The following is a 21,383-nucleotide window of genomic DNA, read 5'->3' as shown; positions in this document are numbered from 1 at the left end:
CAGTTCTTTCATTCATAAAGAAAAATTAGAAACTTTTAGCAGCCATCACGTTGCTATAAAATACAATGACTATAATAACATTTCTCAATTATTTTTCCTAATCTTTCCACCAATAAATTGTGTTTCTCGCCTTGTGTTATAAAAACAATTCTCATAAAGAAATTGTTTAGTTATTGGCTAGATCCTTATTGTTTTGGAACAATAAAAGGCAGAAAATAACCGTACGCCACCTCACCCTGCAAAACATCAATGTGAATACGAGAGGCTTCAGTTTGCGGTGGTCTCTTTATGTTGACGCTGTGGGGAAATCTAAATGATTAATGCCATAAAGTGAATGATGCATGACGGTATAAATAAATTTGCTTTGTTCAGTGTGTTGCATAAGGCTCCATAGAAACAAGATGGTCAAAGGTTGCCATTTTTGTGACCTGAGCAGAAAAAAAACAGTTGTTTGTGGTTAAAGGTGTGCTTTATATGGAACAAGTTGACAGCAGATAAGTTGCAAGCAATTATGTCAGCCTTTAGTGGCAACCCTTTCCAGTCTTCTCTCTCTGTCTTGTCTTGAAGGAAACATGGAAACTTGCAGCCGCACGCTGACAGATGATCCCATGGTCTGTAGAGGTGGATCTGCAGTTCTCTTCTGACAGGATACTTCTTCACATGCCTGAGGAAATTTAGTCTTTGCTGGGCTTGTTTTATGATGTGTTCAGGGATGATGTTCTATTTCAGTGTGTTACAGTCTGAACGTCTCAAGGATGTTTATAGAGTCTTTTAGGCGTGCAGGAAAATAAACGAGAACGTGTAGTTTGTCGCTAAATAATCTCCTTAGGTCTACAAAATAATTTTCTTTGAGTTAATCAGAACTAATTGAAAAAAAATCATGTTTACATGACAAAATCTAAAAAAAATTATTGCTAAATTCATGTCTCAGATGCATTCTTATTGAAGTAGAAACCGACTTTTGATCCAATTCGACTCAAATTGCAAGAGATGCTGGTGAGCAGTGGAAGCGGAGGTTTGGTTCTGGTTAGATGGAAACAGATGCAGCAGCTTTTGCTCTTAGTTGCGTTCAGTTTGTGGATAAAACCTGAAACCAGGTTCAAACTTGGCTTGAGGCAGGAAAGGATTCTTTCCAAACTTTTGAAATTATCTGGGGACGTCAGTCAGACGTTATTTTCAGGAACGGCACGAAGAGTGATAACGTGAAAATTAAACCAGAGACTATTTAATCAGAGCTTAATGCAGTTGTATTTTCACAAAACACCAAGTTGGTTGGGGTAACTTTATTCCTTTAAGAAAGAAAGTCATTTGAAAACTTTTTTTGTTGAAAGAAATGTCATTTAAATTTAATTTGAAGATGAAATACATCTCTGCAGAAAGAAATTGGAGGGGAGCTTTTTTCTCATGAAACTAACTCACAAATCAAACTCGAAGCACAGCAGTGTAGAAAGCTTTCATTTCTACGCCAAGTTAACTGTGACTGGGAATCAATAGAAGGAAATCCTGGCAACAACTTCAAAACATGACTTTCCTCATTCTCAACAGCTGGCCATGCAAAGCCCAATCAGCAACCTTCTTTCAACTGCATACTAAAAATAAGTTCAGTCATATGACAAAAAAGTATGGAAACCACGAAATCAGAACGATTCGTAGAACTCCAGGCCCGTAGGTTAAAGGTCAAATGGTTAAAGATTAGAGGTTGCTCTGGTTAATCATAACGGTGATACTAAGACAATCAGATTGTTTTCTCATGAGTTTTCTGAGTGATCAAGTGAAACCTGTACATTAGCATGACAGCTGATTCAAAAACTTTAAAAATAGCAAGAGAAACAGTAAAAATGCATTTATTTAGCAATAAGGACATAAAGTTAGTATTTTATAAAGTGCAGGGTGTTTCTCATCTTATTTCAGGTCTTGATTCTTAAAGATTTTTTGCTTTTTTTACCAGCTGCAGCCATCCAAGGTGAAGTCTTTCATGATTCCCTACACTATTTTCTTCCCACACATATAAAAATAACTGAGGTTAAACTAACTTTAGATAAATGTCTTTGTTTTACCCCAGTTATGGAACAGTGATGTCACTTCAGGTCGCCTTTTAGGCTCACGCAGGTGCAACTAATCGAAGGGTGGAAAGGCAGCAGCAGTGTTTTTTGTTGAAATGTGTTTTCACTGATATGAAACCGTTGCCTTATCTCAGTTTCTCCTTGAGAACGGCACCATTCATTACTCTTTTCTCCCACCTTGTTCGCTCGTACGTCTTTTAGGCGCCTCGTATCTTCCTTGCTTGTGTTGACATCCTTCATTTAAGCTGCACCTCTCAGCTTACCATCCAAATTTGAAATGCATCTAAATGTGCATCTGTAAATAGTTTGTTCTACCTTTGGTTAATGTAGATAACGAAACTCATTTTGATCACCTCTAATGCTGAGCGCTGAGGTTAATATTACATTGCTCATAGTCTGACATTTTTCTCCACCAATAGAAGTGATGAGAAACTGCAGCAACAGATTGTATCTATGAACCTTAGAGCGTTTTAAATGAAGCAATTTGACATGGCGTACCCAAAATTTGCCACCAAAGCAGCATATAGTGCTGAGGTACACTTAATAGTTAAAAGTGCATTCACACCAGCCCTGTTTAGTTCGCTTTAGTCAAACTCTAGTCTAGAAAGTCTGGTTCGTTTAAAAACTTGGGCCTTCTGGGGATGGCTTGCATCCCCAGAAGGCCTTTGAACCTCTCAGCTTGCACAAACACGCAGTTTTAAAAAGAAAACAGCAACACCGCCCGGGGAATTACAGAGAAAACATATCTGTATTGACGGTGAGTGGAGATAACGGTGGCAAGCAGGAGAGAAAATCCAGCTATTCAGTTTGTCATTGCACTTAAATGCTCCACTCAGGGAGCGCTGAGCTCAGAGACACACGGCGCTCCGGTCAAAACACCTGCTGCTGGAATCCAGAGAAAGATACAGAGAAGGAGGAATTCGGCAAATGGCTGCAGAGCGAGTCAAACAAGCAAAAAGAGGAGAGAAACATTTGACATGATAACAAGACATTTTCATACAACTGCATTTTCTTTATCTTCACCAACTATCCAAACTCCTCGTCTATGTTAGTTCTAAATTCATCAACAGCTAAAGAAATGCATCAAAGCTTTTACTTGATTTATTTAAAGAATTCTGACAGCAAAACGTTGTGGATTTGATTGAAGCGTGTCTGGTACGGCTTTGAGTTCGCACTGCAGCTAATGATCTGGTGTCGACCGTTAGCTGCAGGTTAAAACGCTCAGAAATTCTGGAGTGAAAAGTCATGAAATGGTAAAAGATAAAGCTTAGTTTTAAGACTAAATTAACTTTGAACGGCAAAAACAAGCACCAAGTTAACCAAGTTACCCACCTAGAAGCAAAGTTCAGATTTTGTGATAACTTGGCACTTAAGATTCATATTTGGGACCGCAGCTCTACAAAGACCGTCATCAATCTCATATTTCCACCTTTGACATTTGTTCTGTAAAATGTAACTAAAAAAACTGATTTTTATATATGTAGTGCAAGAAAAAACCCAAAAGACTTAGAGAAAGCCTTCTGAACAAACAATAGTGATAAAACAAGACATTTTTACTCCGTTATGGACGTCTAATCTATTTTTTATCCTCTTTCTTCTCCAGTAGGATAAGAAACTCAACCATACAACTGTTTACTGTGTTAAACTTGAACAATGCACCAGCAACTCCCAGCTTTGATTTACTGGAAAAATAACACCTATAATTGCAGAGCATAGATATTTTTTTGTGAGCATCGGTGTGGAAACGGTTCTCTTTTAATCATTGCGCTGCGGTCGCAGAGCGTTGCCCGGTTCCTCCCGACACTAATCATGCATGATTAGCTGATGGGATGCTTGATGGGTTTCTATGAACATTTCTAAATTTAAACTGCACGTACAATCTGTGACGCAATTCCATCCATTCCCTCTATTGGTACAGATTGATCTCGGCTCCTGCTGCAGCTCAGTTTTTGCAGTAATCAGACATCAGCCGCTGCTGGACACAACGAGAAATAGACTCAGACTGCACCAAATCACCCTGGGTATTGAGTAAAACCCTGGGTATTCTGTAAAACATCATATCACCTCACTGCAGACGTTTGACCTGCACTGTAGCATTGAAATCACTCAAGCAGTTTGATCATTCAGCTTGCAAGCCCTAGTGAGCCGACAGAGGTAAGTACAGAACACCCCGGAGCAAACGTTCAGAGATCAGGGCATGCTCCTTCCACGTTTTGCAGTGTCATAATTTGCCGGCCAGGTTGACGAAGAGAAGTGATCCAAAACGTTTTCATGTTCCTTTGGCTGGGCAAGAAGGTATTGATGGTGATAATCTGGGCTGGATTCAAGGCTAGCTCTAAAAATACTCGCATGTCGGCTTCACATTAAGCTTAGCCTTCATCAAGACACTGAACTGCAACATGTGACACTGTTCAAAAACAATGACGGCGCAATATCAAACAGTTTTCTAAGATTTAAGGAGATCACTTTCCTCTGCTGTTCTTTTAAATATCACAGGCATGCTACTTACATAGATTTCACCTTTTTTAACCTGAGTTTATAGAGATAAAGAGAATGGAAACATGAGTGTGGCAAGCAGCAGAACCCAGCTCTAAAATAATTATCATCACAGGTGTGTATATTCAGACCAATTAAGACAATTAAGTCTAAAACCAGAACTCTTTACATCACAGCTGTTTTTCTAGAATAAAAACTTTACAAAGGAAGGTCATCAGCTCATCCTCTGACACCGTTCTAATCCCTTTGCCTGCGAGTTTGGTTTTTATGAACAACCGTCTCTTATTTTTTCTGTCTGAAACAAAAACCTATTTTCTCTTTTCAAAACACTGTGAGAAGCTCAAAGCGCTGAAAGGGCTCAAAATAAAGCTGTATAGAATATCGCCAAAATACTGTCAAACAACCCTTAACATATTTAATTTCAAAACAAAGGCCCATTTACTCTTTCATAAAAATTCATTGAGACATGCTGAGGCAGTGCTGAGCTGCAGGCCTGAAGGAAAAGCTGGTAGAAACATAAAATATAAACACTCTGGGATCAGCCGTTTTTTCTCAAAGCTCCGTAAGAAGAAATGCGAGTTAAACAAACTCCTCTACGAGTTTTACTCCTTTCTGAGCTGGTGAAGCTTGGGATTCACTCAGTGCTGCTTGGTATGCACATGCTATGCTATCATTTTTTATTATTATCACTGTCCTTCATGCTGGATGCCTGTAGCTCAATAAGACCGTCATGGTAAACGCTGCACAGCGTTAATGTTATATTATCTCCTGCTGACCCACAGGGAAATTTCAGCGTAATATCAGTAACATTTTTCTGTATTTGCTTCTAAATAATGGAGGCATGTAGTACATATTGTAATATGCTAATGTACTGTTCAGCAGAAAAATAAATGTTTAGAACATTGTTCTGTTTGCATCACCAGGTTTTAGATGATGCTTCATTTTAGTCCAGGCACATCACTGACAAGTTTATCCTCTTAAATTAAAAAAAAATTAAATGTAAGGCAAATTATCTTTAATTTCATCAGCTTGATTTATTTTGCTTTCATTTTAATTTCGTAGCACATAGAAATGCAAACATCAAGATATGTTTTATTTAAAAGAAAGATGCGGGCGTGTAGGTTTTTATAAGAAAGTTTTCCTTGATGTTTCTGTAAATACATGAAAGGCGTAGTAGTGTGTAGTACAAATAATGTTCAGAATTACTATATTTGGATCTTCTCTCTACAAAAATATGAATAATTTACATACCAAAAATATTGTGTTTAATTCCTTGTTGTGCATGTAAAAAAATAGTAATAATTCACAATAACATTTCTTATCTTTTGTGTCATGAAAAATGAATACGGGGTTTGAATACTTTCATCTTTGTGGGGAAAATAAGGGACACCACTGATCTAATGTTTCATATTTACAGTTGATGATTTTTCAAATGTTTGTCAACTCAAATGCTGAGTTTACATCATTTTGAGCCTTTTTTCTATGGGGAGAGATGATTGAAAAAAGGCTTGGCGAACCAGACACACATAAACTTTCCACTGTGAGTTTAAATTGCTCAGATTTGAAAAGAATTGTTGCACATACACACCAATTTTTGTGTGGATTTTGCTCTAATTTTACTGGAAATATATTAGCAACGTCGACGTTAGACGTTCTTTGATCGGTGTTCTACGTTGGAATCAAACAATACAGAACAGAAGGATTGCATGAAAACACATTTTGTTTGATCCATCTACAAATTAAAACAGCAGGAGTTTTCAGTGATGACACATTTAATTACCAGGAAAAATACCTGACAATATTTCAGTATTTGATGTGCCAAACATAGAGTCACAGCCAAACAAGAGAAAAATGTAAAAATCCAAGGTAGATCTAATAACACTTGCATCAAACAATGAGTATTTCTATTATTTATTTAACTTCTGGCAAATTGTTGAAAACTACAAGACAAAATCAAAGAGGAACCAAAGACAATCACTGCAGTTTAGCAGAGGAACAGAGAAGAACCAGGCATATTGTGCTCCTTTTGGAAACAGTGACACGTGCTTGTCTTGCTTAGTATCCGTCCTCTGCCATCTTGTCTCTACAGAGTGAGAGGAAAAGACGCACAGTTCAGTTTTTAGCCCTTAAACCAGAACTGAAACTGCAGCACAATTAACTGTCAGCCTGGCGCTGATCATTAGAAAATATTGACAACCTCTGGACAAGCTGCATATTAAGCTGTTATTACTCCCTCCACTGACTGTAGTTATGAGGACGAACAGGATCAAATGATGCAAAAATCCTGCAAATTCTGAATGCAAATCCTCAATGCCAAAATAGAAGGAGCAATCAAAAGCTGCACATCTGACTGTGCTTTTTATTTTACACATTTACAACTACAAATGTAAGAACATAAGGAGCATATTCGATAAACTTGCTTTTTCATGTTATTCATATTGATGCACAGATACACAAAAGCAGAGTGAAAGCCTCCACATCCATCTCTACTCAGCCGCTTCTCAGCCAATCAATCACCTCCTTCGCCTCTCAGTGCTTGCGTGTGCGTGTGTGTGTGTGTGTGTGTGTGCGTGAGTGTGTGTGTGTGTGCGTGAGTGTGTGTGCGTGTGTGTGTGAGTGTGTGTGCGTGTGGCTCTGCTTGATTGCTGAACACAAGGCAGACTGTGTTCTTGATGCTGGGCCACTATATTTTCTTCCTTAACTGTAGATGAAAAATCCTGTTTAAACCGGATCACAGACTTGGTGAAAGTTTATTTTTAGTGTCCAGTCTGAACAGAGTCCATCATGTTTTACCACTGTCACATGCTGCTTACATGTTGCTATTTTTACAAACAAACAGGAATTGTTTGACAGGGCTGTATGGAGAATTTTAAATAGACAGAAAATACTTTCTTGGGCTGAGTTTTCTGACAAGTTTTCTGCAAAGCCTTGAAGGCGAATAAAACCTACAGTTTCAGAGAGATGAATTACAAAAAGGCAAAATAAAATGATATTGCTTTCTCATAAAAGTTGTCAAAGGGGACTCGCAGAATGAAAGTTTGAAGCTGAAAACAGGGAGATTAGATTCCCTTTCAAACATGGAGCTCTTATTCTTTTTGCATAATTTCCCCACTTTACACTTTTCAGGCTAGATGGACGACTCATGCTATTAACTCCACTATTTACTGGCAGCAGGGAGATGAGTAAATCTGAAGTGTAGTTAATAGCTTTATGTGTTATCAACATTAACACAAGAGGCTCGGCCCTTCATGGACTGCTTCAAAATCTGACTTTACAATTAAAGCGTGATGCATGTGGTTACATGATGTTAAGTCATGTATAGAAAGAAGGTTGCTACTTTCAGTCATTTTATATGCAGTTAAAAAAAAAAGTTTTTTATGTGCATGTGTTACGGATTTCATTGCATGTGTTTACAGCCTCTGCTGTTCGAACGTCTGAGTTACAATCAGCTGTTTCTCACAGGGAAAGAAAATAAAATGTGCAAAATCTCAGCTTTTGCAATTCTGAGTTACATTATTTGTTTGTTCATTGATGGTAATGAACATACAAAAAAATCCACCAGTAAGAAATGGGAGCAAAGAGTAGAATAAAATACCTCAATGTATCCGTTGGACGCTATTTGCTCAACAACCAGTTGCTAAGGCAAAATGCTAGAAAACAGTATTTTCATCAACCCCAGATGGACGTGTTGATTTTTCCTGTGCAGAAGAAGTAAGAGAAAAGTAATGATTGGGGTCTGTAATTTTAAACATGACAACGGTTCACTTTAATTGCCTGTTTAGGATTCTGCTCAAAGCGGCACGTCCAAAAATAGAGGAGGCCAAACGCATCACAGAGAAACCAATCGCCTCTGTGGATCTCTATATTTCCCCCCCTTTCAAACTTGTTAAATGAGACCTGAGAGGTATGACGAGTGGGTGTGCAAAAGAAAGAAAGACTTCCACACACTGATATTTTTAAATAAAAGGAGAAACTCCACACAAGGGCTGCTTCTACTGGGTCTTCATGGCTTCGTTCTAAAATAACTAAACGCGTTGAAGTAGGAAGGCGTGAAAAGGAAGGAATGGTGTTTGAGACTTGTTCCAGGAAATTGGTATTTATTAAAAAACTGTGCAACAATGTGTGCTTTCACGCCTTATTATGTCATCTTACATTCATCATGTCCACTAGTTGGTCAAAACATCTGAAATCACTCAACGAGAATCCACTAAAATAAATTATTAAGCAGCTAAACAAGGTAAATAAAATATCAAAACACTTAAATGAAGCATGCTGCTGCAAAGTTATGTCACAGCCAGGTTATAAAAACAGAAATCAAAGTATATTTTCATCAGATCTGGGTGAAAATAGTGCATGTATAAGAAGATCAATGAGCAGAATTCAAGTAAAAGAAACATCGACGGTGCCGACTTAATCAAATATTTATTCTGACTGTTTCTGAGACCTTTTTTTCCCCAAAGAAAGAGGAGTTTGCACATTTTACTGTAAGTTGTTTTGTATGTTGCCAGTTAAAGCTGGACCTCAATCAAGGAGGAAGACTGGAAACTGGATGAGCTGCAGTACAGTAAACAAACGTGGGCGAACACCAAGCAGACCAAAAGCAACCCAGCATGCAAACAGACTCAGCATGCAGACAGAAGTAGAAGTGACCCTGGATCTGTTTTTAGAGTCAGTTAAAAAAAAAAAAAAAAAAAAGAGGATTTGCTGATGGGTCACAGTGAAGCAAAAAATTGCCAGGATATAAGGAAGTAACAGCAACTTTCTAATAATCCTGAGCCTTGTTGTTTCTAAACAAATAATTGAAATGGATTTTTGATTTTCTGCAAAGTGAAGCTGCCAACTTAGATTTATTTTAAATGCCAAAATAATCTTCTAATATAATGAGCTGTAAAAGAAACCTTTGTGCTTCAGGTAATGAGGGTTCATTTTAGGGTCGAACATCCAGACCCAAACACCCAAATTGCCATGCAAAAAACCACAGAAAATAAAATTTTGTGATGTAAGATATGCAGAAGGTATTAGTCGATTTTCAGCAGCAATAATTATCTATTGAATTGGATCAACTTTGCTTTATCGTGCAGTAATGACAGATATTCAAATGTAACTTTTCTCCAACATTTTAATCTTTTCTAAAACGCTTTACTTTGATTGACGTAATATGCATCACTGAATCTATAACATATGATTTTTGGTGTAAAGAAATCTGTGAATGTGCATCACATGCTATCACATTGCCAATATGCAGATATTAAAAGAACATGCCATTAGTTAATTTTAGGTATTTATACGTTTAAGTTCATTTTGTTCTTTTATTGAATGAATTCACTGTGTGAGATGAACTTTATTAGTGCAGCTATGACTAAAATGCTTTCTGTGTCTACAAGCAGACTTGGTTTACACTGTGTTTATGAAAATGTGGTGGACAAAGATGAAATATTTAATCTTTTTGATTCGTGGAACAGCAGAACCATTTCCCACAGTCGCTTTCTGATTGGCTGATCAAAGACTCGGACAAAAACGGGAAAAAACAAAGAGCATGAAGCGATTTTACCCATTTAAATAGGAACAATTTCCTAGATTACATCTATCAATCCGGGGCAGCAAAAAGGCTCAAGTTTATTTTCAACTCATCTTTCTTTTCCTCCACTTCTTCGACATGTTTAGCGACGTAAAAAGTGTCACCTGGTTCCCTTTCCAAAGCAGTGCTTCAGGCAGTATGTACTAAAGAGTTCTTCAGACATCCAAAAAGCCAGCAGAAGAACAGGATTGCCTTTTTTTTTTAGAAGCGATCTGGCAAAAAAAACAAAGCAGCTGCCACTAAAGTCAAGAGCTGGTCTACATGTGTCATTGAAATGAAGGTGGAAAACTCAGTTAATTAATCAGAAAATAAGTTTTCCTGTCATCACAGCCACTCAAAGTATTCATCTGAAGCGATAAATTATTAACTTAATTAATAAATAAATGATAAATTATTGTTTCCTAATCATAAACAAAACATCTGCATGACTCAGCATGAGATTGGCTGACATTTCAAAGCATGTCCACTGCATGAGGCGTCTCCTTACTGCTTTGTTAATCTCTTGGATTACGATGACATGTCAGAAACTGAGGCAGCCCTGCTGAGACGCAGATCAAACTACATTCAGACCCAGAAGAAGAGAAAACGAATACCGTGAGGCCATTTACTTGAAGCCGCTTCCTCACATATACCGTTGAAAAGCAAGGCAGGAATTTCAACAGCATAAAGTGAACCTGTGTCTATTCAGGATTCAATTCCAAATTACTTTGACGGGATTCTAACTCATTGTTTGTAGTTTTTTTTTTAAACAAAAAATGAAGTGATGCAAATAATTTTTTGTCCTACTTCAAGTAAATCTTGAAAGTGGTGTTTGGCAGTAGTCTCCTGCACCTCTGACTCTCTTCCACTGAAGCTTTCCAATCGATCGTGTTTCTGTGTCAAACTGTTTGCACATTAAGCTGATAAATCCTGCCGGCGTTATTAAAGATCAGAGCTCAAATAGACAGACCGAGGCGACAAATCATGGTTTCAAATAAATAAGGAACATGGAGGATTGCATAATGCTGAATGTGGCCCAAACAAACAGCACGCAGACCGGGATGGTATCAAAGTATTTATTCTCAACCAGCAGGAAGAAGCTTCTAAATATGTTGTGTTCTTGTCCAACAGTTTAAAGATGCCAGTAAAGTTGTGAACAATCTGTCAGCAGATTAAAGAGCAGGTTCATGTGTTATTCTTTTTCCAGTATTTGTTTTTCTTTTAGAGGGATGTCATAAACTGTTCTCGTTTTATTGCCTGCATTTTGTGGAGGTTTTTGTTGTTGTTGTTTTTCTTACCAAAGTGTTTTGGTCATTATAACCTGATCTGAGTGTCTTTTAGGATGAAGAAAGATTAAGCTGAAAAAACATGAAAACGAATAAGAGTTTGCCAAAGAAATAGACTGCTGTGATGATGGAAAGCCAGAATTAAGTCTAGAAGCACAAGCGCTGAAAATACACCCAGAGACAACAGGCGGCACCAATTATCTCGCTGTAAGAATAATGCCTTTCTCTTCAGTTTTCACATCGGCTTCAACCTTTCGGCCGCTCATCTATAACTTAGAAGCCATTAAGTATCTAGCTACAGAGAGCCTCCCTTTATCTCATCCTCATTAAACTGAAATATTCATTGTGGTTGGTTTCTAAAAACAGCCACAGGGTGGGTAGACACTTTTTTATGCCTTATCTACAGAAGTAGAGGTTCCCAACTGCTGGCTTTGGCACAAATACTTGGTGATGGACGTGGGATGTAAACAGATACAGTCCTGGTGAATCATCTCTCCGGAGAAGCTTTGAAACGCTAACATGTGCAGAGCAACGTGAGAAGTTACGTCACAACGAACTTTTTTTGTTGATTCTTCAGATATTCTTCACATCTCAAATCAGAATCAGATTTTGTTTCTTACATTTAGTCTGATTAGAAAATGTCCAATTTTTTATTTTTCTGACAATTACTTGAGGCTGGTCTATTATCTACAATCCCAACAAAAACATTGTTGGCCCATTCCTCCTCCTCTGAAAGGACTTTGAAAGCAAACTATGGTTTGTGTCAGAAAGCTAAAGTCTTCTATGTAAACAGAAAGTCTGAAATGTCCTAAAAGAGAACTACAAAACCATCCAATATTCTGTAACGGGTATAATTTCCTTCCTTTTAAACCACAAACAACTTTAAAGTAAAACCTTTCATTAACCGTTCTCCAGCTGTCTTAAATCATGCCTCGACTATTTAATAGTTACATCTAGTAAATGATTTTTAATACTATTATTAATACTGTAACATATTAGAAAAAAGCTGCCATTTAACAGAGGCAAAATTTGCCTGCAAGGAAGAGTAAAAATTAATCACCATTTCCTCCCCAGCATATTTTATACTGAACAGCTTGTCTGTATTTTTAGCTGATTAACTCCCTTTAGAGCTTTGCAAAAGCGTCAGGTATGTTTCCCATCTGCAGAGTTTAACTTATTGATGTGCGATGCCAAAGCTGGATTTCTTACACCCAAACCACCTTTGCTGGAGTTCTGGACTGAACCCAACAAAGATTCACCTTCTTTCAGAGTTTCTTCTCAACTCATGCAGAAATTGAAGTCAGCTTGAGAGTTTCACTCGAGCTGAATTTCCGTTGATCACAGATTTACACAATTTCATATTTTGAAAATAAATCAATTTGAGGGAAACTTAAAAAGCTTGGCGGTAGGACGAGGTCACGCTTGACTGGTTTATGTTGCAAAACTAAAATGAAAAGACATTTTTTGTATCACATGATCAACAACCAGATGTTACTACTGGCTCAAACCGCAAAAAGGAAAACATGTAGTGGCTGGAGGATCATGGCAAAGCGTGTTGTTTAATGACATTCCGATTTCGATGCAATTTTAATGGCGTTTCTTATTAAATGGAAAAACTGTCAGAATATTTGTGCACATTGGTAATTGAGATGCTTCTGAATTGAGCCTACAGTGACGTCCAGCCCATCAGGCTGCTGGTTCATTTTTTATCCAGTTCTTAGCTTAGTTCTTGGCGTGAGAATGGGATAAACTGAATTTTGGGTTCTTAAAAAGTATAGGACGTCTGGCAGTTGACTTCTGTTTGACAATGGAAAAATATTTATAATTCTCCCTACATTTTTTTAAAGCTATCCACCCCTCATCCAGTCCCTTTTTGTATTTGTAGTTCTTGCCTAAAAAGAGTCGCTGCACTTTGAAACGCTGCGTCTGTAAAGGCAGCACTTTTCACTCCAACAGTTTGCTGGAGCCCCGTTCACAGGATCTCGGGGCTTCGCCTCTGAGAGCACCGATCAGACGCAGCGGGGCCGGGGCTCCTCTGGATCAGAGGGAGTCCACTCAGGCATGTGAATTAGGACTCCTGACCTGCATGCAGATCTTGCTGTTCTCCCTTTTCAGGTTGTTCAGACATCCCTCAGGGTTGGTTCAGGATTCTACGTGTCACTTTTACCCTTGGAAAACTCCAGGAGGCTTTGGACGTCACTCCAGTTCCTAGCCCCGGTCAGCAGTTTGTTTTTTTCAATTGATCATTTTTTTAATTTTCAAATTCAAAATGACATGTTTAAGCTATCACCTCTTTGGAGATGCAGCACTTTCAGCAGCTGGAAGAGCCATCCAATTGCAACATCTGTCCTCTGAAAATGTTAAAAAATATTCTTAATGCTTGGCGTTCCGGCAAGGTTGGAAGGAGCCTTTGAAAGAGAAAGTCTTTGTAATTCATGACTTTTGCTGTGATGTGACCATTCCTTGATTTATTGTCTTTATTTTATTTAATCCAATTTCTGAACCAAATTTGTTAAATATCTCTTCTGTCTGTTTTCACTTCTATTAAACAACAAATTTTCCATAATTATGTGACCTTAAAGATCAATACAGATGGACAAACGCCAAACTATTCATATCCAGTGTCTAATCCCAAAAAGCCCTAAATGGAAGCATATTTTACTCCAACTTGGTTTCTCCTCTATTCACTTGCAATAATTTCCAACCAGTTTTATTTGTACGGTCTTGCTCCACTTGGCATAATCAATTTCAGTTTCTTATTATTCATAGACAAAGGAATCTGCGCTCGACTGATAATCTTTGATCTGGTAGCAGTTTGCTGCGCAGTCCTTCATAATTTGCACCAAATTATGAAGACCGGCCTCCAGGCTCCGTCGCGATCCTCATTTCGTCGCCCGCGCTGAAGGCGCTCATCACAGGGCCGATTTGATTACAAGAATGAGAGGACTTCTATTAGCTGAAATCTCATTTTGTGAACAAAGCGGCATACACAAGCCAGCCTTTTGGAAATATGATGTGCAAGCCCAATTTCCAAACTTGTTATTAGCACAAGAGTACGGAAAGAAAAAAACTCAGAAAACATACATTTGTTGCTGCTCAAGCTGCCATGTCTCATGTAATCCTTCCTAAACTGACAAGTCATTTTTATGAGTTATTTTCTCAATCGTGTTCTGACTTGTAGCTCACAACAGAAGCCAGAGGTTGCAGAAAAATGACAATTTTATGTACCAAACAACCAAACTGTGAGAACTTTTATGGGTGCTCATCAAAAACAGCAATGTCTCCGACGTGAAAGCAAATTTATTAAAGTGTGTTTACCCACAATATTAATGACTTATTATTCAGATAGAAATATGGCTGGAGAAAAGCAGAGAAGTTCTGAGAGTAATGCTGCATTCACAGATTTTATAAAGACGAAAACTTCTGCAACCTTGGAACTGTTTTCCATTCTGATGACTTCACTGCTCATACCCGCAGAGTTTTTAACTATAATCATCCTCGAAATGATAATAAGAGACAGTCAAACAGCTAGACTTGCTTTTTCAGCAAATTACTCTTCATTGGGGATACAGGGATGGAGGGGATGGCCTGCAATTTTCAGATGTGAAAAAGCTTAGGCAAGAAAAAAATGTAAGTTTGTAAAACACTGAGGGGGAGAAGATAAATGATACTTAAAGAAACAAATGTTTAACTTTTAAATATCCTCCATCTGCTCTCAGGAAAAGTATTTCTGTTTGCTCAAAAGATTTATAACTTTTAATGCAAGTATTTTCACCTCAGCTGCAGGTAACAAGAGGTCAAATTGCCTCTTAAGGTGCATTTTTTAAAAATCAAAGCAACTGTCCTGATGAGTCATTGCTGAAAAAGGTTTTCAGATGCTACAAAAACCATCAGCAGAAACAAAGTGCGAAGCTCATGGCCAGTGCTTTGCAGTCACAGGTAGACGCGCTGGGAAAAGGAAGCAGAGTATCTTCGACAGCGCAGACCTGGAGGTGAGCCAAACCAGCAGCCTGTGCAGCGAAGACAAGTGTGTCCTGTTTTCTTTGCTAGCCTTTGTTGTGAGAGAAACGAGAAGGTTGGATGGGTTCCAAGAGAGGGATGACTGACCACGTCCATTCACACCGAGCCGCCTTTTCAGCTCAAAGGTTACAGATCAAAACGGCATGTGCTTTAAGCATCAATGCCCATAATTGATGTTAATTTTGTTCCCATTCAGAGTTGTCAGCCCTAGAAGTGAAGGCAATTTGTCTTGCAAGAATAAGTCCAAAGGTATGCCACTTTATGACTCAGAGCAAGTTTTAGCACCATTTGGCTGATCTTGCGCTTCTTGCTCCTTTCCAGCATTTTCCTTCAAATTTTATTTATCGATTCTCTGATTATGATGAAGCACATCATCAAATCATTGCACAGTTGAGTCCAGACCTTTAGAACAGTGAATGCATGAATGTTCCCCGTCACAAAAAGCTTCAGAGATGCATTGAAATGTCCAGACTGCAGCTTTCAGCTTTTGTAGGGAAAATCTTTTGTTGTGAACAAAATCTTTGGTCTAAATGGGCTGAGTGGCAGCTTGGCTGACAACACATTTTACACTAAATGACTCATACATGGAAAATCTCATTCAGTTATAGAAATTTAATGAGGAAAAATCATGTCCTAATATCTTTTGCTCCCACGTATAATGGAGATAAAAAAAACAGTCTAAGTTCAGTCATTCAAATTACATGAAGCAAAATTCATGACATTCGGCTTTTTTAGGAAAACGACGACGCAGAAACCAGAAAAGTTTACAAACTTTTCTAAAACTATCCAAAACAGCAATAAACCAAGAGATGCTACCAAAAGATGCAGCAATCAACAAAAACTGTTTGAAAATGATCCAGTAATATTTGCTGAAAACAACAGAGGAGGAGAAAAAGTTAAAATATGACAAATAAAAAAAAAATTAATAGTGAATAATCCACAAATTAATTAAGAAACAAAGTCTGGCGGTCAAGTTAAAGATTAATTTGTGTCTGTTTGACCTGAAGACAACAGGAGGGTAATCGCTTCATATATTGATGCACCATGAGTCTCAGGGTAGTTATAAAGATACATAAACCATAGAAACAGAAAATGTCCTTGCATTTCAATGGATTGTGAAGATGCACTATAGAAACAACACCGTTATGCATTAGTGTCATTGCATATTGGAGAGGTAAATGATTATTATCCTCATCTAGACGGAGGAGCATCAATTGCCTTTTTTTACTTTTCTTCTTTTATAGATATTGATTCTTGGTACTTCTAGAAATATTTGAGTGTGCATAAACACTTTACAAATATGAAGAAATGTGATTGTTAATCCAACAGATTATGTTCACCAAAAACAAGGTTGTGGCACAGCATCATAATTTATTATGTTAAATAAATGCCACCAAAATTAAAATTTGAGATTGTAACATTATTACAGAATGTAATTTGTTATACTTTTGCATTTGATAATTGATCAGAAATACTTACCTATTGAGTTAATTTACCTAAACTGAGGTTAAAATTATTGAAGAGATAGTACAGTAATCTTAATATTTCTTTTTAACTCAGCATGTCATTTTGTTAACTGCATTTCCCTGTAAATGAAGCTGGTTGAGCAGAAAGGTTCGGGTCTCTGAGGCGTGACACACCAAGTCAAATCTTGCTAGTTTGCACAATTTTGCCACAGCTTTGCTGCACATCTGCACTCTGGAATAGCATTCACTGTCGTCGCAATTATCCCACTTATCTAAATAACAAAAAGCGTTTCAGGCAAATGTGTGGTGCCCATCTGAAGCCTTCGCACAAAGAGAGGTTGGAGGCTTTTCTTTTTCCTTGAGTGTCACCATTAATGACATATTCATGTATGCTACACCCTGTGCAAAGGTTTTGATGCTTTGTCCACCAATCCACTAATACCATCACTTCACTTAATTACCCTCAATTAAGACACTATAAAAGAATTGCAAAGAATTGCTAATGAACTAATTTGGAGACCTGGAAACATTCAAAAGCAGATCCTGGATTGAGAGCAATTAACCCCAGGCATTTTAGATAAGCCACTTCAATCCCTTTGCCCCTTTCTTTATAAAGAAAACGCGCGCTTAAAAAAAAGTTCACACACACACACAAAGAAAATATCTTCCTTACTCAAAGATAGAAAAATACATCTGTTGTAATGAGCATATAAAATGCCCAGGGGATTAAAAGTAACATATTTCCACTTTTATTTACAGTTACATATTACTGTTTGAGGATCTGATAATTAGATTTCATCTGCAAGTGTAAGTCATGATCTCATTTCCATTCTCAGATTTCATCTTTTATAATAAAAGTGAGCATTTATTTTGAGACCAAAGTGGAAAGGATTTAATCTTATTTGCTCTGAAACAGACACACTGACAAAGACAGAAAGACATTTCAGAAAACTCTTTAGCTCCATTACAAGCAAATAGTCTGTATTTACGATTCCTATGACATGAATGGAACTGAATCAGTATTTTAACTCGAACTCCATTTCACCAACACATATAGTAAAACACATTAGTCACAAAGTGTTGCATCATAATGTCGCTAGTTGATGCCCCCAAAATACTTGGAGTTTGTCAAATGTTTCTGTCTCTTATTGTTTCTAGTAAGAAACAATAAATGTTTCTTACTAAAGTTGGTCTGTGGTGCCGTTTCTCTTACCTGGGATCTTTGTTCAAGTGATCCAAAGCACGTCGTGGAATCATACAGCACAAAATCAACGTTCCTCCATGAAAATCCAAAATCTACCTTTGGAAAGAGCAGAAGAGAAGAATAAGAGAAAACCCAGAACTCAAAGTGATAGAAGGGTGGTACCTGATCACAGGTTCGGTAAAATACTTTTACCTCTTGTTATGAGATATTGTTGGCCCATTACAATTCAAGATGGTCAGATTTTATGGACTTTCACAGATCTATATCGCTCTATACATTTCACTGCAGGGGTCACTTTCATTCAACTCAAAACAACTGAATCGTTCTCCTCCTTAATCTGCAATCAAGTTCTACACTCTATCTAATGACCAACTTATTATCAGAAATGCATCTAAAAGTTGCAAAATAGCATCCAAAAAGAGAGGAGAAGGAAACCCCTTCTCAAGAGGTTAGCCAACAGATTTCTCTGCTACAAAACGAGACATTTGGACAAAAGCTGACCAGGAAACCAATCAGCGTTGAAAGCTCTGTGCAAACTGCCAAAAGACTTCATGAGATAAACAGCAGAAGTCATAGCAAGCTGCACTGACATGGTTCAGCTGTAGAGGAATAGCCACAAATTGAGAAATTCCACCATTGTCTGTTATTTGAATAGACCGCTGGTTAGAAATATGGTGCAGTGGTGTGAGAAAGTACTCGAACCCAGTTTCACTGTGACCGGGTGGCGCTGCTTTTCTGCAGCTTGCCCTATTTGAAGGAACTGTGAACTTCTCTCTTTGTGGGGCAAACATGAAGGAGAACTTGGATGTTAGACACACCTGGGTTATGCAGCAGGGAAACGACCTGCTGAAGACTCCAGTCTGACTTCAGACTTAAACCCAACTGAGATGTTTGGTCACTCAAGAACCATCCGATGTGGCTGAACTGAAACGAGAATGGAAAATGAAGCCTCTTACTGTTAAATACTGTGAATATTTGATTACAATTGTTGCCACTAAGATTGAAAAAAAAAAAATAGTTTAGGAGATTTTCTTAAATAAGCCATTGACTAACTTTCAAGGTAAAGCTTGCACTTTGTGTTGTTTAGCCAAAGCAGCAGCATCTTGTTGGTTGAAACAAAAACTAAAAAGGAAAGAAATTAAATTGTCAAAGAGGGATTAAAAGTAATCTCTCATGCTAGTTATAAATGGCACTTCAAATGTATATACAGTCGTTTATAACAAATTTGAGCAATGTGCAAAAGTAGGCTAAATTGGTTTTGGTATTGAAAGGGAAAATGGAGGGAAAATATGCAACAAACAACGCTTTTAGGATTCCTAGGCGTGACTGGTGTGTCAGGTCCTGATGAAGTGGAGCATTTCCCATGCTAATGGGCCTGCCAACTGCAAACATTCAAAAGCTCAGCAAGTCTTAGACAAGCAGGAGACAAGTCACCATACTTCAAAATGGCTGATGCATACACAACACTCCCTTCACTCAAACAACGGCAAACAGGAAATGGAGGTAAGATTTGCACCCGAGGACAAGAAAAACATGTAATTTCTGAGAGCGAGCAACGATGATTATGATTCAGAAAAATGAAGACTGTCATTTCATTGCTGAATCAGGAGGGTAATTAATTAGCTTGTATGACAGTTGCTTGGATTGGCTCTTCTGTCGTCTCAGTTGGTTTTGTTTATCGTTTCACCTTCAGTATGTCCTCTCTTTTCTGCATCTGTTTTTTGTTACATTTAATCAGAAAGGATTAAAAAGAATAGAAAAGTAGTTTGCCAAAAACCAAGTAGCACAAGATGACATCATAACAAAAATCCTTCCTTTTTTAATCGATCTGAGAAGAATATTTATTGAAAATGTGGTAAAGTTAAAAAGGTGCATTTCTATTTGAGCAAACAAAAAAATAAAAATAAATATATTTGAGATGATATCCATGTGTCATAATTTGGTAAGTTGATGCTGGTTGTCGGGTTGCTGATCACAAGTAGCGCAAAAAACTGGTTTCCACTGCAATTTTATTCGGCCAAAAAAACCCAAAAACAATCTAATCTAAGCATCAAAACCTTTTCCCAATCTAGAATGTTTCCAATATGCACATTTATTTTAACACTTCAATTCATGTTATATGTATTTTTCAAATGTCGAATTGTGCAAACATATGGTCAGTGGTGATGCAGATTGTGACAAAGGTAAGAACGTACATACACACTGGAGCAATCAAGGAGGAAACAAACAGCTGGAACTAATTACAGGTGAAGGACACGAGACAGAGAGGAAAGCTCCAGTGAATAAATTTAAAAAATATATACAAATGAAGAAGAAATACAAAACAACCCAGAACAATAAGCATATCAAATTCTGTTGGAAAAATTCTTCAAAACTGGACAATGTGAAACAGGAAGTCCAACTCAATATTTTAATTCAAGCAAAATTTGGAAAGAATAAAAATCCAATTTCTAACATACATTTATCAGTAAAAGGAGGACAATTACTGACCAGTCTGATTTATTTTTTTCTCAACTATAGGTGCTTCTTACCAGTCTTCAGGACACGATAACATTACTGTTAGCTCCTGCAAGACATCATGAGAATTATTTCCTGGCATTTAATAAACTGGCACTTCATGCTTTTCAGCGTCAAGTTGGAGCCCCTTGACGGCTGTGCATTGATGGACAGCCCAGTAATCAATAAGTGCTCTAAAGTGCTCCTTGTGACTGGCAGCAGACTTTAACTTCACTTCAGGTAGTTAAGCTCAGAGATCAGTGACGTTAATGCAGATTTGAAGTGTAGCAGCTTAGCTGGAAACACTCAGAGACGGAAGAAAAAGAACAAAATGAGAACTGAAAAGTTTGAAGTTTTTGTGTAAATATGAACTTGTCAATTAGAGTAGCTGCACAAAATAGGTTGAAATATGTTTGTAGTTTTTAAATCAGGTGATCAAATGCAGGTAGCTTTTATATCTCATCATGTTTTATCACATTTAAAACGATAAAATGAGAATTGAACTTCATGACGCATCTTTTTTTTTTAATACACTAACCTCTTTCTTGTTGAGGCCGACTTCCTGAAGGCAACATCCACAGAGAGCAGACATGATGACAGGAAACGAGTTCACCTGAGGGATTCCTCCAACATCCACCTGATTGGTTCAGACCGTTCAGCTCATGATGAGGGTGGAGGATTTCACTCGCCTTGTTTTGTATTTTTTTCAAATCTGTATTAGTTTGTAGTCAGTGTTTGTGTGAAATAAATAATCACAGCGGCTGATTGTATTGCTTTATTTGTAAACACACTATT

The sequence above is a fragment of the Poeciliopsis prolifica genome, unplaced genomic scaffold, assembly GCF_027474105.1.
Source record: "Poeciliopsis prolifica strain line A6 unplaced genomic scaffold, Auburn_PproV2 SCAFFOLD067, whole genome shotgun sequence".
NCBI classification, from domain to species: Eukaryota; Metazoa; Chordata; class Actinopteri; order Cyprinodontiformes; family Poeciliidae; genus Poeciliopsis; species Poeciliopsis prolifica.
This window is presented reverse-complemented; position numbering follows the sequence as displayed.